Source organism: Panthera pardus, unplaced genomic scaffold (genome assembly GCF_024362965.1).
Source record: "Panthera pardus isolate Hobbes unplaced genomic scaffold, ASM2436296v1 HiC_scaffold_2, whole genome shotgun sequence".
NCBI lineage: Eukaryota > Metazoa > Chordata > Mammalia > Carnivora > Felidae > Panthera > Panthera pardus.
In genome coordinates this window covers 134,889,466-134,903,930 of record NW_026526765.1, presented here as the reverse complement: position 1 = coordinate 134,903,930, position 14,465 = coordinate 134,889,466, and the positions used below count along the sequence as shown (strand labels likewise).

The 14,465-nt window shown below is 41.3% G+C and overlaps 1 long non-coding RNA gene across 1 annotated transcript in view; it reads right to left on the bottom strand.

Annotated features, from left to right (window-relative positions):
• Positions 1–4,828: 4,828 nt before the first annotated feature.
• LOC128778330 (uncharacterized) overlaps positions 4,829–14,465 on the bottom strand; it is a 94,673-nt gene continuing 85,036 nt past the window's right edge. The window contains exon 3 of the long non-coding RNA XR_008423913.1: positions 4,829–4,986. This is a non-coding gene — a long non-coding RNA (uncharacterized LOC128778330). The remainder of the gene's footprint in view (positions 4,987–14,465) is intronic.

Here is a 14,465-nt window from a genome sequence, read left to right as displayed (position 1 = left end):
GAAGCCAATGAGATGAAACCAAAACAAAAGATGATAGAGTAAAAGGAGGGGGAGTACATCAGTCCCTGATAGCCTTGTTGAACCCTAATCCTGGAGTCTCTGCTTCTTCAGAATTTGCAGTTACACAAGACTAAAAATGGCATGAAGTCATATTTTTCTTACTTACACCCCAAACATCCTGGCTAATAGGCTATCTTGATGCTAATGACACTCTGTATCAGATAGGAATTGGAGTCAGCTGCAAGAGACAGAAAGCTGATGAATGCTAGCTTAAACACATGAGAGGTTTGGCTTTTCTCAGGATATATGACATCTGGGGATAAATAGTCCTGAGTTGACACAGTAACTATATTCCAAGCCTGTTTTATCATTTTGCTCAGCCTTCTTAAACAAGTATTTGTCACCTTATTATCAGAAGTTAGCTGCATCAGTATTTCAATCAAGAAGAAAGAAAAAGGCAAGTAACAAAAGGTCCATGAGTTGTCACTCTTTTAAATAGTTTTCGCCTAACGATTTCACAATAATTGCAACAGACATTTTATTAGCCAGAACTGTGTTATGTGACCATCCTATGTGAATGGGAAATACAGTTTTCAGAGCTGGACATATTTCCACTACTAAACAAATGAGAATCGTAGTCTTAAAGCAGAAGGAAAGACTGCCATTGGGGAAGCAAACTAGCCATCACTATCACACTCCCAAATTTATGTACCCAGGTCATACCTCACCTCTGATCTCTTGACTCATATATCAAACATGTAATTTAAAATCTCCACACTTCTGGGTTCCAGATACCTCAAACTGAAATGTAAAACAATAAGCTAGGAATGTCCACACACAATCTGTCCTTCTATAATGGTTAATTTGTTTGTTTGTTTCTTTTCTTTTTTCTTTTTTTTCATAGGGAAGGCTGACCGGGTTGATTTTGATCTGAAAAATTCATGCATCCCCCCACTTTTAAGGAGTGTCAGCACCCATCAGAAGGCATTAGCTCTTACAGTGGTTAATTTTATGTGTCAACTTGACTGGGCCACAAGGTGCCCAGACATTTGGTCAAACATTATACTAAGTGCCTCTGTGAGAATATTTCTGGATGAGATTAACATTTGAATTGGTAGCCTGAATAAACAGGTTGCCCTCCCTCATGTGGGTGGGACTTGTCCAAATCAATTGACAATCTGAATAGAACAAAAAGTCTCAGTCAGAAGGAACTCCTCTTGCCAGATGCTTGAGCTGGTACCATCGGTCTTTCTGCTCTTAGACTAGAACCTTTACACCATTAGCTGTCTTCGGTCTGGCTTGCTGACTCCAGAACTTGGCATTTCTCAGCCTCCATAGTTAAATGAGCCCATTGTTTAGAATCAATCTGTCCTTCCCCTCTATCCCCACTCCCTTTCCATATACATGGTTCTCTGGAGAGCCCTCCTCAAGTCATTGCCATCTCATTGAATATCCCTATCATTTACCTAAGTGCACCTACAGAAACCTTGAAGTCATTCTTCATTCAACTTTTACACATTCCCTCCATGCCCTGAATTTGTCACCAGGTTGAGTCAGCACTTCCTTCCAGTATATTTCATTTTTAAAATAATTCTAAACTTTCTTTTTTTAATATAATTTATTGTCAAATTGGCTTACATACAACACTCAGTGCTCATCCCAAAAAGTGCCCTCCTCAATGCCCATCACCCATTTTCCCCTCTCCCCTCACCCCCCATCAACCCTCAGTTTGTTCTCTGTATTTAAGCGTCTCTTATGGTTTGCCTCCTTCCCTCTCTCTGTTTTTTCCCCTTTCCTTCCCCCATGGTCTTCTGTTAAGTTTCTTAAGATCCACATATGAGTGAAAACATATGATATCTATCTTTCTCTGACTGACTTATTTCACTCAGCATAATACCCTCCAGTTCCATCCACATTGCTGCAAATGGCATGATTTCATACTTTCTCATTGCCAAGTAGTATTCCATTGTATATATAAACCACATCTTCTTTATCCATTCATCAGTTGTTGGACATTTAGGCTCTTTCCATGATTTGGCTATTGTTGAAAGCTCTGCTATAAACATTGGGGTACATGTGCCCCTGTGCATCACCACTCCTATATCCCTTGGGTAAATTCCTAGTGGTGCTATTGCTGGGTCATAGGGTAGTTCTGTTTTTTTATTTTTTGAGGAACCTCCACACTGTTTTCCAGAGTGGCTGCACCAGTTTGCATTCCCACCAACAGTGCATGAGGGTTTCCGTTTCTCCACATCCTCACCAGCATATGTAGTTTCCTGATTTGTTCATTGTAGCCACTCTGACAGGTGTGAGGTGATCTCAGCGTGGCTTTGATTTGTATTTACCTGATGAGGAGTGACACTGAGCATCGTTTCATGTGTCTGTTGGCCGTCTGGATGTCTTCTTTGGAAAAATGTCTATTCATGTCTTCTGCCCATTTCTTCACTGGATTATTTGTGTTTCCAGTGTCTTCCAGTGTATTTCAAATCAACCTGCTTTTCTCCATCTCTAACCACCACTCTAGTAAAGTCAGTGGACTCTGGAAATTTCTAACTGATTCTCCTGCTTCCACTCAGTGCTTTTCAATACAATTTGTACGTGGCTTTTACAATGATCTTTGAAGCCATAAATCAAATGTCACTCTCCAGCTCAAAACCCTGTAACCACTTACCATTGTAATTTGTCTTCCCATGGTCCACAGGGTCTCATAAAGTGGTTCACGTACACCCAACTTGATCACATTCCCTCCTCGCTCACTTTGAGTCACCTCAGGCCTCTCTCTGTCCCTCTGATACACCAAGCCCTTTCCCCCTCAGCAATTTTGTACTATCTGAATGATCTACCTCTGCTTTTTCACGTGGCTAGTTTATTCTCATCACTTAGATCTCCCCAAACTGTCTTTTCCCATCCCCTCCAGGTAATCTTTCATCATTTAATCTTATAGCTTTTCATAATAATTAATCATAATCTGTAATCCCAATCTATAATTATTTTCATTTACTGTGTCTCAAGCCTCAACTAAAAATACATGCTCCATCAGGACAAAGAATAGTCTTTAAAGTTAGTTGATACTTCTAGGTCCAAGCACAATACTCGTTCTTAACCAACGCTCAAAAAATTTTCTGAGTGATTTAATTCATTCATTCAACAAGTATTTATTGAGGTCTTAGAAGCAAATGTTCCAGGTACTAGAAATACAGCAGTAAATGAAAGGGCCAGACTTACCACCCTCATGGCATTCACCCCCTAAGGGGGAAGCCAGAGACTAAACAAATAGCACGTCAGAAGGAGAATATTTTTTTATGAAAAGCCCATTGGCATTTGTTCAGAATATTTTCTTTCTTAGAAAGACTTTAGATGCCAAAAAAAACACTAGGAAGTTTGGCATATACCATCCTTTCCAAATAAACCCTTAGAACATGCAAATGCTGTCATACATCCTGGGAAACTGACTTTTGTGTCAGTTACCCTGATACATATACAAGAGGTTAACAGTATCTATGGACTGCTTGGGGGGAGAGGAGTGCCAATCGTTTACTGACTGAGATAGTGATCAGACAGGCAAATATACAATAGCCAAATTCACTGTGTAGATTCACCATCTTAATTATTCCAAGGCCAAAAAAGCCAACAAGATGGAATGTGATGTGTGGAATACAAATGCCAGAACGCTAAACCAGAAGGAGGCTGGAGTTGTGTTGAGAAGAGGAAAATAGAATAAATGGGATAGCAGATTAGATTACTGCCTGTCAGCAAAGCTCATGACAGCACTGGCCACCAGCTGTGGAAATGCCACAAACGAATGGCATGCGATCCTCAACCATCACGCTCGGCCCTTGCCAAGGCTCCTGTCAACACACAGCTGGGCCTCTCTTGGCAAAGTGGTTGAAGTCCTCTCTCAATTTATTAACAATTGCTTCATTTTGGTTGATTCTAAGGCCGAAATCATTCTACCATTTTTCATAGCTGATGAAATTAATTGCTGAATTCAGACTTTGGGGGTCATTTTGCCAATAATTTCTTGCCCAGATTTAAGATAATACCCATTTTCAATGTGACTGTTCACAGAGTCGAATGATGACTGTGGGTCACATGTTTCAGCCTCAGTAAGTTACACACTTTAAGAGGTAGTACTTGGCATGGAGTGAGTGGAAGCCAATGCAAATGGAGGGAAATCAAAGCAAATGTTACAAGTAAACAAGAACAGTAATGATAATAATGTTTAAAAAAACTCTCTCTCTCTTCCTCTGCCCCTCTCCTGCCTGCTCTCTCTCTCTGTAAAATAAAAAAAAAATTTTTTTTTACATTTATTCATTTCTCAGAGACAGAGACAGAGCATGAGTGGGGGAGAGGCAGAGAGAGAGGGAGACACAGAATCCAAAGCAGGCTCCAGGCTCTGAGCTGTCAGCACAGAGCCCAACAACGCAGGGCTTGAACTCATGAACCGCACAATCATGACCTGAGCTGAAGTCGGAAGCTTAACCGACTGAGCCATCCAGGCGCCCCCCCCCAAAAATTTTTTTTAATTAAAAAAAAAATGGGCATCTGGGTGGCTCAGTCAGGTAAGCGTCCGACTTCAGCTCAGGTCATGATCTCGCGGTTCGTGAGTTCAAGCCCCGCGTCAGGCTCTGTGCTGACAGCTCAGAGCCTGGAGCCTGCTTGGGATTCTGTGTCTCCCTCTCTCTCTGCCCCTCCTCAGGTCGCACTCTGTCTCTCTCTCTCTCTCTCTCTCTCTCAGAAAATAAACATTAAAAAAAAATTTTTTTTAAACAATATTAAGCCAGGAACTTAGTAAGCACTTTATTATGCATTATCCCAGGCAGCCCTCACAGTAGTCTTGTGAAATAAGTACAATTATTTTCCCTACTTTACAAAAGCAGGAAACAGGCCAGGATGAGACACAGCTATCTGAACTGTATATCTATGGTTGTTTTGGAGGAGGCAGCAAAGCAAAGTGTTCAATGTTCATAGCATCCTTCTTTGAAACTGCAAAGAAAAGAAAATGGAAATAATCCAAATTCCCGTCAACAGTAGAACAGTGTGGTACATACATACAAAGGAATGGTATTCAGCGATAAAAGGTTATGAACGATGATGTTATAAAACAACATGTGTGAATCAAACTAAACATGCTGCATGAAAGAAGACCAAACAGAAAAAAAGAGCACATAAAAGAAGATTCTATTTATACAACATTCTAGGAAACACCGACTAACACACACCAACAAGAAGCAGATCAGGTGTTGCCCATGAAGGAGAGGAGGATTGCCAAGGACACAAAGAAACCTCTGGAAATGTTAAGTGTGTCCATTGTCTTGATGGTAGTCGTGTTTTCACAGGTATGTTCATGTACCAAAACATCAAATGTTGCCCCATAATGTGAGTAGTGTATTGGATGTCTATTATACCTCCATAAAGCTGTTTCTTAAAAACAAGCCAAAACTGCCATGAAGTGTCCCTGAGCCATATGCTTTCCATTTCCCTTTGGCTTTGGATGACTCAAGACAAAAGACATGATCCTGCTCTAATATGGCTGAACCTTGTGACTCTCCAAGAAATACTGGCAAAGATTCTAAAAGGCAGAGCATCTCAGCATCAGACTTCACCCCAGAGAGTGGTAGGAAGAGACTAACGGCATGGAGTACCAATGCTAAGCCAGATTGTTCTGAGACGTGTTTTGCTGGGATTCACTGGGAAATTTGCTTTGCTCCTTGCTTCCCTTGGGCTGTGGAAGTGTGCCTTCATTGATTCTCACCGAATTCACGGTTCCCAATTTATCCCGTACCCAGAAAACCACATGAATCTCAATTACACGCAAGTTCCTTCATGAAATACGTGGAAAGTCAAATTTTAAGATTCATAAAATCATCATCTTCTAACGTTATCACACTATATAGCTCCCTTGATTGCCACTGAGTGTGTAAAAAGAAAATCAGGAGATCTACATCTCATACCAATTTGCAGTGCCTTTCCAAAATGGCATATGCTGTGTCACGCTGACACTTAAAAGAGAGAAGGTGGAATGAGCCACAGAGAGGGACTTGCACAGCCTTCGGTTTGCTGAGTCAGGGGCTGTTGAACACCAAGTGTTGTGGGACCCATCTGTACACACTACAGGGATTTGGAGCTGGGTTAGCTTGGAGGCATTTTACAGAAACCAAGTACCTACTTGTTTAAACCCTATTCATTACTGCTCTGCTTTTTTCCTAGCCAATGCAGCATAATGAGCCTGAAAGTCCATGCTCAGGGCCTAGAGGAGCATAGGAGATGCAAAGAAATGATGAAACAAGACAAGATTCTTCCGAAGGAGCTGAAAAAAGACGGTAGCCTTCCCCCACTCCCCTCCACGAAGGAAAGCTCATGCAAAGGTTACTTTCCTTGTGATTAAGAGTCTACACAATTAAAATTTTTAAGTGGCTGATTGAAGGATAATGTAGCAGATTTTATTCAGCCGAGTATACCTCAAGGGAAATTCAGCTTTCCTTTATTACTTCTACCGCATGCATACATTTTCCCTTAGAAATAAAAATTAAACCTTTGCACAATTGCTTCCAAATGCATTTTCTCTTGACTCTAATAATGGTTTTCATGAAACATCTGTAGCAAATTTAAATGTTCCTTTTAAAAAATGCATAGAGTTATCAAGAAACTGATGTAAAATACGAAAATATGTAAGGCTGAATAAACATCCGTTGTTAACCATCCATCTTCTAAGAACCAAAGGAGTGCCCACTGCTCCTTGCTATTTATTTACCTTTCAGGTGATTACCACTGTCATAAGCATTCGAGAATATATACAGAGGGAGGGGGGATGACAATCTCAAAAACAGTTTATTCTTTCTCTTTTTCACATGCTCACAGTTCCTTACGGTGCCAACGGTAATGAGAAGTTAAGATGATTTGCTGAAATCCTGAACTTCCTATCTGTTGAGGAGCTTCATTTATTTTTGTAGGCTTTGAAATGTAAAATAAGTAGGAATAAGGGAAGGTCTGAAGGACTGCTGGGAGGTGGTTAGACGTACAATGCCAAGGCTAACATTTGGTGAATACCTCCTACTTCCCGGAGAGTTCACCCTTTAATACCACCCTGCTCCATGCACTTGGCATGTTGTCTTTACCATTTAACAGATACCAAAACTGGGGTTCAGCAGGGGCAAGCCACCTGCCCACAGCCCGGCTAGGCATTAAGTGACAGCGTCATGAACCAAAGCCAGGTCTTCATGAAAGAAGCTCACATTATTTTCCAAGAGAGAAGAAAAATAAATTATGGAATATTGAACTGAAGCATTCTAACACATTGTCCACTTTCATTTAGAAACATAAGCTTGATTTATCTCAGTGAGACCAACTTTAAAAAAAATACCTCTTTAAGAATAGTTCTATGCCTCAATTGCATCTAAGTTCTGCCAAGCTATCTAGTGACACGTGATCTTTTTTGCCTCATCCGACACTTGATGAAGAGCCTACTTGTTACTTTCCTTGCCATTGTGCCCCTGGAAACCAAGCTTGAGATTTGATTTTTATTCTTTTATTCCGTCCACTATTCCATTATGGATCTGAAAACAACACTTGGAATGTTCACATGTTCAAGAGGAGTATTTAGATCTAAGAAGATGTCAGCAGGAAAGAGGTTACCACAGTGTATTTAATGACATACAAAATCTCTTCTATAAAGCTCTAGAATTCACAAGTCCTTTTGGGTGAACTTTCTTATCCACCTACGCACATTTAATTTTACATCCTCAGTACATAATACATTCATTGATTACACATACCCACTGCACATTTTCTCATTTGATGATAAATATAGCACTTATTATTTGGCTCTCCTTCAAATTGGCTTATTGAAGGATGTTTCAAAGTTAATAACTCTATCTGAAATAAGACCTGCTTACCCACCTAGAAGAAAAAAAACGATACACGTGTGCACATGCATGTACACTCATAAATTCCCCAACTTTTGTACCCATGTCCTGACATTATCATGCAGAAGAAAAATGTTACAAGATTGGAAAGTTTAAAACCCAAAATCATCACCAATACACAGAAATGATGCCATTTATGTGACGCCAACTACCGGCTTAACATTCTTCCATGCACTTCCTCCTGGATCAATTCACTTAATCCTTACAAAAATCCAAAAAGATAATTCCTCATTATTTTCCCTATTTTACTGATGTTGAAACAGAGCTAGAGTAATCAGCACAAGACCATCTGTAGGCAATACAGAAAACAAATCAAAACGGAAAGGGACTAGTTCTAGAGTGTGAGGGGTTTTTTGTTGTTCCTATAATTTGCTACCGTTCTCACCCACTAGTACGAATATAACCTAGAACTAGTGAAGGCAGCCAATTTTTACAGTAACTAACATTCCTGACGAAGTGGTCTGCGGTATTCCAAACTATCAACCTCTAACTGAGCTTTCATAACCACCTGAGCTTTGGTAACCACCTGGTTACCAGCAGTAACCACCCGAGTGGAATCGTGCGGTAAGACCTCCTCCCAAAAATATAAGTAGTATTAAAGTCAAAAAGATAACAAAAATCTGTCTCCTTTAGGTCTCTGTCTACTCAGTGGATTTCATTTTATGCTTCGGAAATGTACATGCTTACGGACCCCAGATATGAAAGATAATAAGAGAACATTTCTGCTGTGAATTACTTGAAAACATTATTTCTACCAAAGTGTTCCTTCAGTGGGAAACACAGGAGCTTGCTCATGTCAATCCATCTGGGTTTCAGTCTACCTCAGAAAGGTGATGAACAACTTGAGCCTTTATTTGCTCTGGATAAGTTGAATCCTTTCAGAGTTAGGCAGTACCCATAGACTCTCACTGAGATTTTGATGTTCTGAGCAAAACGCAATGGATCCTTTGTGCTCCAGAAAAGAAATTTGTTATCAGACGTGAGACACCTGGCTACATTTCCTAGACCTACTTGTTCCCCTGAGAAACTAAGGCTGGAAAAGTTACATTCACAATGTTTTTGTTGCCTATAATATTTTACCTCATTGAAAGTTGTCCCACATGAAAAGATTTCTTTTCAAAAAGGTTGTTTATGATGTCGTGGTTTTCTCATTCTTGAGTACTCACTATGTGCAAGGTATTACATTAGACACTATAAATAATAACAAGGATATAACAATAAATCAAACACAGTTTCTTTCTATTGAACTCCAAAATTACATAATTCAGGATAAGGGAAACGTTTATATATTAAATATCTGAGCTGGAAGTAAGGTTTTTTTTTAATTTTTTTTAACGTTTTATTTATTTTTGAGACAGAAAGAGACACAGCATGAACGGGGGAGGGGCAGAGAGAGAGGGAGACACAGAATCGGAAGCAGGCTCCAGGCTCTGAGCCATCAGCCCAGAGCCCGATGCGGGGCTCGAACTCACAGACCACGAGATCATGACCTGAGCTGAAGTCAGCCGCTTAGGTGACTGAGCCACCCAGGCGCCCCAAGGAAGTAAGTTTTAAAAATTGAATTATCATAGATAAAGAAACTAGTTTAGGGGCACCTGGGTGGCTCAGTTGGTTAAGTGTCTGACTTTTGGTTCCTGCCCAGGTCATGATCTCATGGTTCATGAGGCAAGATCCAGCCCCTGGTCGGATGCTGCGCTGACAGGGCATAACCTACTTGGGATTCTCTCTCTCTCTCTCTGCCCCTCTCCTGTTCATTCTCTCTCTCTCTCCCTCTCTCAAAACAAATAAATAAACTTTAAAAAAAAAAAGAAGAAACTAGTTTAACCAGAAAGGATAAAAAAGCACCTCAACGTAATACTGTGCTATCTGGGGCACCTGGACGACTCACTTGGTTAAGCATCTGACTCTTGGTTTCAGCTCAGGTCATGATCTCACTCGATCAGGAGATCAAGCCCCGCATCAGGCTCTGTGCTGACAACTCAAAGCCTGCTTGGGATTCTCTCTCCCTCTCTCTCTGCCCCTCCCCTGCTTGTGACCTCGCTCAAAAATAAATAAATAAGCATTTAAAAAGAAATAGCGTGCTCTCTGCCTTGACACGGTGCCGGCCACAGAACTGAGCTATTTCATTTACTCCCGACAACACACCTATGAACTAACTCTTGGTGTTTCCATCTTACAATTAGAAAGTTATGCGAGTTGCCCCCGTTGCTGGCTGATCACAATAACTAAAGTAGGTGGTTGGTCTCCTGGCCCCCAGGCCATTGGACTTTTAACATTCCACCCCACTCTTTGGGACTGGGAAGTGAGAGAATATACACGTCTGCTTTAGCAGGACGCCTGACAAGACTAAATGTCTCCCAAAGAAGAAGTGGTGAGCCTGGCAGCCGTGGCAGCAGAACCAGAAGTAGATCCAGCATCTGACTCCTCCACTGTGCAGACAGTAACCACCAGGATGAACCAGCCAACCTCCGCTCCCTCTTCCACACAAATGCTAAAGGTCAGACTTCCCACTGCCAGTGTCTTTTCTTCATTTGTCCCTTTCTTCCTTACCATGCTATCTGCACGAAACAATTCTCGTTCTTCTTCCTCTCTTCTTCCTACCTCATCTCTTCCCAACCCACCTGATAGCTTCTGCCGGTAGTGACCGAGGTATCCCTCCAGAGATTCTACGGTGACAACTTGAAGAGTTCAAAGGAGCTGAACACAGCTCCTGAACACAGAAATAAGTTTTAGCAACACGGTTCACCCCGAGGTTCTTTCTTCGGCATTATACAGAAATTACTGTAGATGAAGGAAACACGATACGAAGAAGTAAAATAATTTATTTTTTATCAAGTTTCCCTGATAGCTTGGCTGCTGCAAAAAAGAGAACAACTTTCATAATAAAGTCTAGCTGTTGTGCATGTGAAATATCCCCTCCCAATGAGCACTGGGTGTTACATGTAAGTAATGAGTCACTAAATTCTACTCCCGAAACCATTGGTACGCTATATGTTAACTATATGTTAACAAATTTGGATTTAAATAAATTGTTTTTTAAAAGAAATGAAAAAAATAAACAAATCAAACAAACAAAAAGAAATATCCCCTACAAAACAATTCCTCTTCTCCAGGATGCGAACACACAGATTTTACACGTAAATAAGAACTATTGACTTAAAGGAATTTGTTCCTACTTTAGCTTCATAGTCTCTCAAGGTCGGGAATCCAACCAGACAGTATTATTTGTTCAAAATGTAATCTGGACCTCTGATGACCACTAACTTTTACCTCCTGGTATAAGCAGGGGCCTTAGATCCATGAAGTCAATATATACAGCAGTGTTCGACCACGGCAGTCCCCGGCAATCACTCAATTCACTGAACGAAGCAATTTGTGTCAGATTCATATGGCTTAGATTTATTTACACAGATTAAACGATTGAGGGTCATTTGATGTTCAAGCCTTATTCTGAGGATGGCACATAATTCAGGAATGCTGAATCAGAAGAGCCATCCCTGGGGACTAATTCTCAAGAACCAAGGTAACATGTATCTGCTTTGTCGATTTCCATTTAAGCAGAATTAGAGGTTACCTTACCAGATGCTCTAGACACTAGTAATGAACATGCATTTCCCCCTATGAGTATTATAATACATTCAGCAGAGGTCCAGCTCCGACACCCAAAAGGCAGCAACGTTATATCACTGACAACATGCTTTAGCACCCATTTTCACTTATTAGGCTTACACTGGGGTAGCTTATGTTTTATTTTGTCTTCCTCGCATTTTCCAGTTGGAGCTAGAGAGCTTCATTTTTTGTGTAAGCACTGTCATTTTTCACACAAGGTGTAACAATAGCTTCTCATGGATTCTGTGTAGGAAGGGACTCAAAATCACACTGGACTATTATTGTTTTCCCAACCAGTTTCTGGACCAAACAGCAATATTCTCAGAGTCTAATAGAACTGCACTTTTCATCCTCTTTTTCTTTATATAAATAAAGAAATACATATATAAATGTTATATATACTTAATATAATAATATTAATATTATTATTAATTATATAATATATAATATATAAATATATAATATATATTTAAAGTTTATTTATTTTGAGATAGAGAGAGTGAGCAGGGGAGGGCCAGAGAGAGAGAATCCCAAGCGGGGCTCAAACCCATGAACCGTGAGATTGTGACCTGAGCCAAAACCAAGAGTCAGACACTCAACCGACTGAGCCACCCAGGTACCCCACCTTCATCCTCTGTTTCAAAGAGCTTCCCCACCAAGGACTACCCAAATATATGTTCCCAGCCCCATGTCACTCACATATGCAATCCTACCCACTGTGCCTCTGGACAATTTTTCCAATATCCCCTTGTCTAAGCCCTCCATTCCCGCCTCCAAATCTTCTCCATGTGGCACTTGGAATAAAGAATGAAATAACATTTTCTTAAACCCCTTTAGATGCCTGGGTACATTCTTACTCAGGTACTTCACAGATAACATGTTTTGACTTGAGGCTTAAATGTTACAAGTCAGTTGGTAGCTGGCCAAAGAGAAATAGTGTTCTGAAAGAAGAAGAAAAGAAAGGAGGGAGGGCAAGAGGGAGGGAGGGAAGGAAGAGAGAAAAAGACCGTTTTAGAAATTAAAGGTGAGCAAAGAGAAATGGCTTTAACCACCTGGGAAGGAGGATAGCAATAATCATAAGGAAGAGATACACAGACCTCTTTGAGAGCTTTCACCTGAGACAGGCTAACTTCATGCACTTCAATAGAGAAATTCTCCATCCAGAACAGTATTTGTCTACTAAATGGGGAAAAGGTGATATAGCAGATACTTGCCAATTTTCAGAAGACTTGCTTACATTTAAGGAATTCCCCATATTATAAGTCCCAATGGGAGACAGGACCAAATTCCAGACAGATGCTGAAAATTCTAGGTAGGGTACGGGCACGCGCCCTGGGCCGCAACTTTGAAATTGGAAGGCAGTGGGCAAAGATACAGAATCTATGGGGAATTCCCACAGGTGCAGAAGGGGAGTGAACAGACCAGCTCCTCAGACAGCAAGGACAGGGAGATACACAGCAGGTCTAACGCAGAGAAGGCAGCGCCCATTTTCTCCTGCAATCTGCTCACCAGGTCTGTTCTGTGACACTGTCTTGGGCATTGTTTTTCCTAGCTGCAGAGCCCCAAACTTGTTGTTGAGCCCTCCTCTTGGTCCTGTAACTTACCCAGTATTCATGTATAAAATTACTTTTCTGCCTAAAACATCCAAGCTGAGGGAGTGTATAACTTTGAATAGGGAAAGGGTTAACATTAGGCAGGGAGAGATAAGGGACCTTTGGGGAGGCAGACTGCAGCTGCAACTGGGAGGCTGAAGAAGCAGGGGCGGGGGGGGGGGGGGGGATTGGGGTGAGGGAGATAAACGTATTCCAGACCCACCTGGGCCGGGTGCCATAAGTGGAGCGTCACAAACTTTCTGATAAGGTCCCAGTAAAAAGCCAGGGACAGAAATCCTCACTGGCTACCCATTCAGGACCCCTCTCACGCTTGAGAGCTTTGTACTTTCCCTCAATAAACTCTATCACTTTGCTTGCTCTCTGTTGTCCGCGAGATTCATTCTTCGACTCCGTGAGACAAGGACCAGCGTCTCTCCCACCCTCCTGTCACAAATTCACACAGGATGTCTATGAAATATACATATGAAATTACATATGAAATATACATATATATAGACTCATGAAATTCCCCACTCTAGTGTAACAAATTTCCATCAAATTCCCATAATCTTAAAACTACATAGAAGAGAACAATGCCATTACTACTACCCAGCCCCACTATTTTACAGATGAGGAAACCAATACCCAGAAGGGTTAAGGAGATCCCCAAGGGTCAGCCACCTAAGAGAGCAGAGGGAGGACTAGAATGATGTCTAGTTAAATGCCCTTCCCACTACACCATGCTGACACCACCTGGATTACTGGGGGTGGTATTTCTGTTACAGACTGCTTTTGTATTGATTGGGTTTGGTTTAGTCTTTAGGAAGATCATTCTAGGTCTGTATTTGGTCTAGGTCTATTTGGTTGATTTATCTGCATTTCATTATCTGTTATTAGTATTGAGATAGACCATGATGAGGACCTCAGAGAAAGGTAGTTAACTAAGAGAAAGGACTCAACAGAGTGAGGACAGGAAGCGTGAGGATATGGCAAGCGAGTTTACGCTATAACACTCCCTGGTTTGGAAATACAGTTTTTAAAAAATTTTTTAATGTGTATTTATTTTTGAGACAGAGCATGAGTGGGGGAGGGGCAGAGAGCGAGGCAGCCACAGAATCCAAAGCAGGCTCCAGGCTCCCAGCTGTCAGCACAGAGCCCGACGTGGGGCTTGAACTCACAAACCACAAAACCGTGACCTGAGCGGAAGCCAGATGATTAACCGACTGAGGCACCCAGGACCCCCTTGGAAAATATACTTAATTAAAGCAACATCCTTTAGAGTGGTGCTGCTTAGCTGGTTTTGTTGCTCTGGAGCCCAGAACTGGGATGGAAGCCAGTT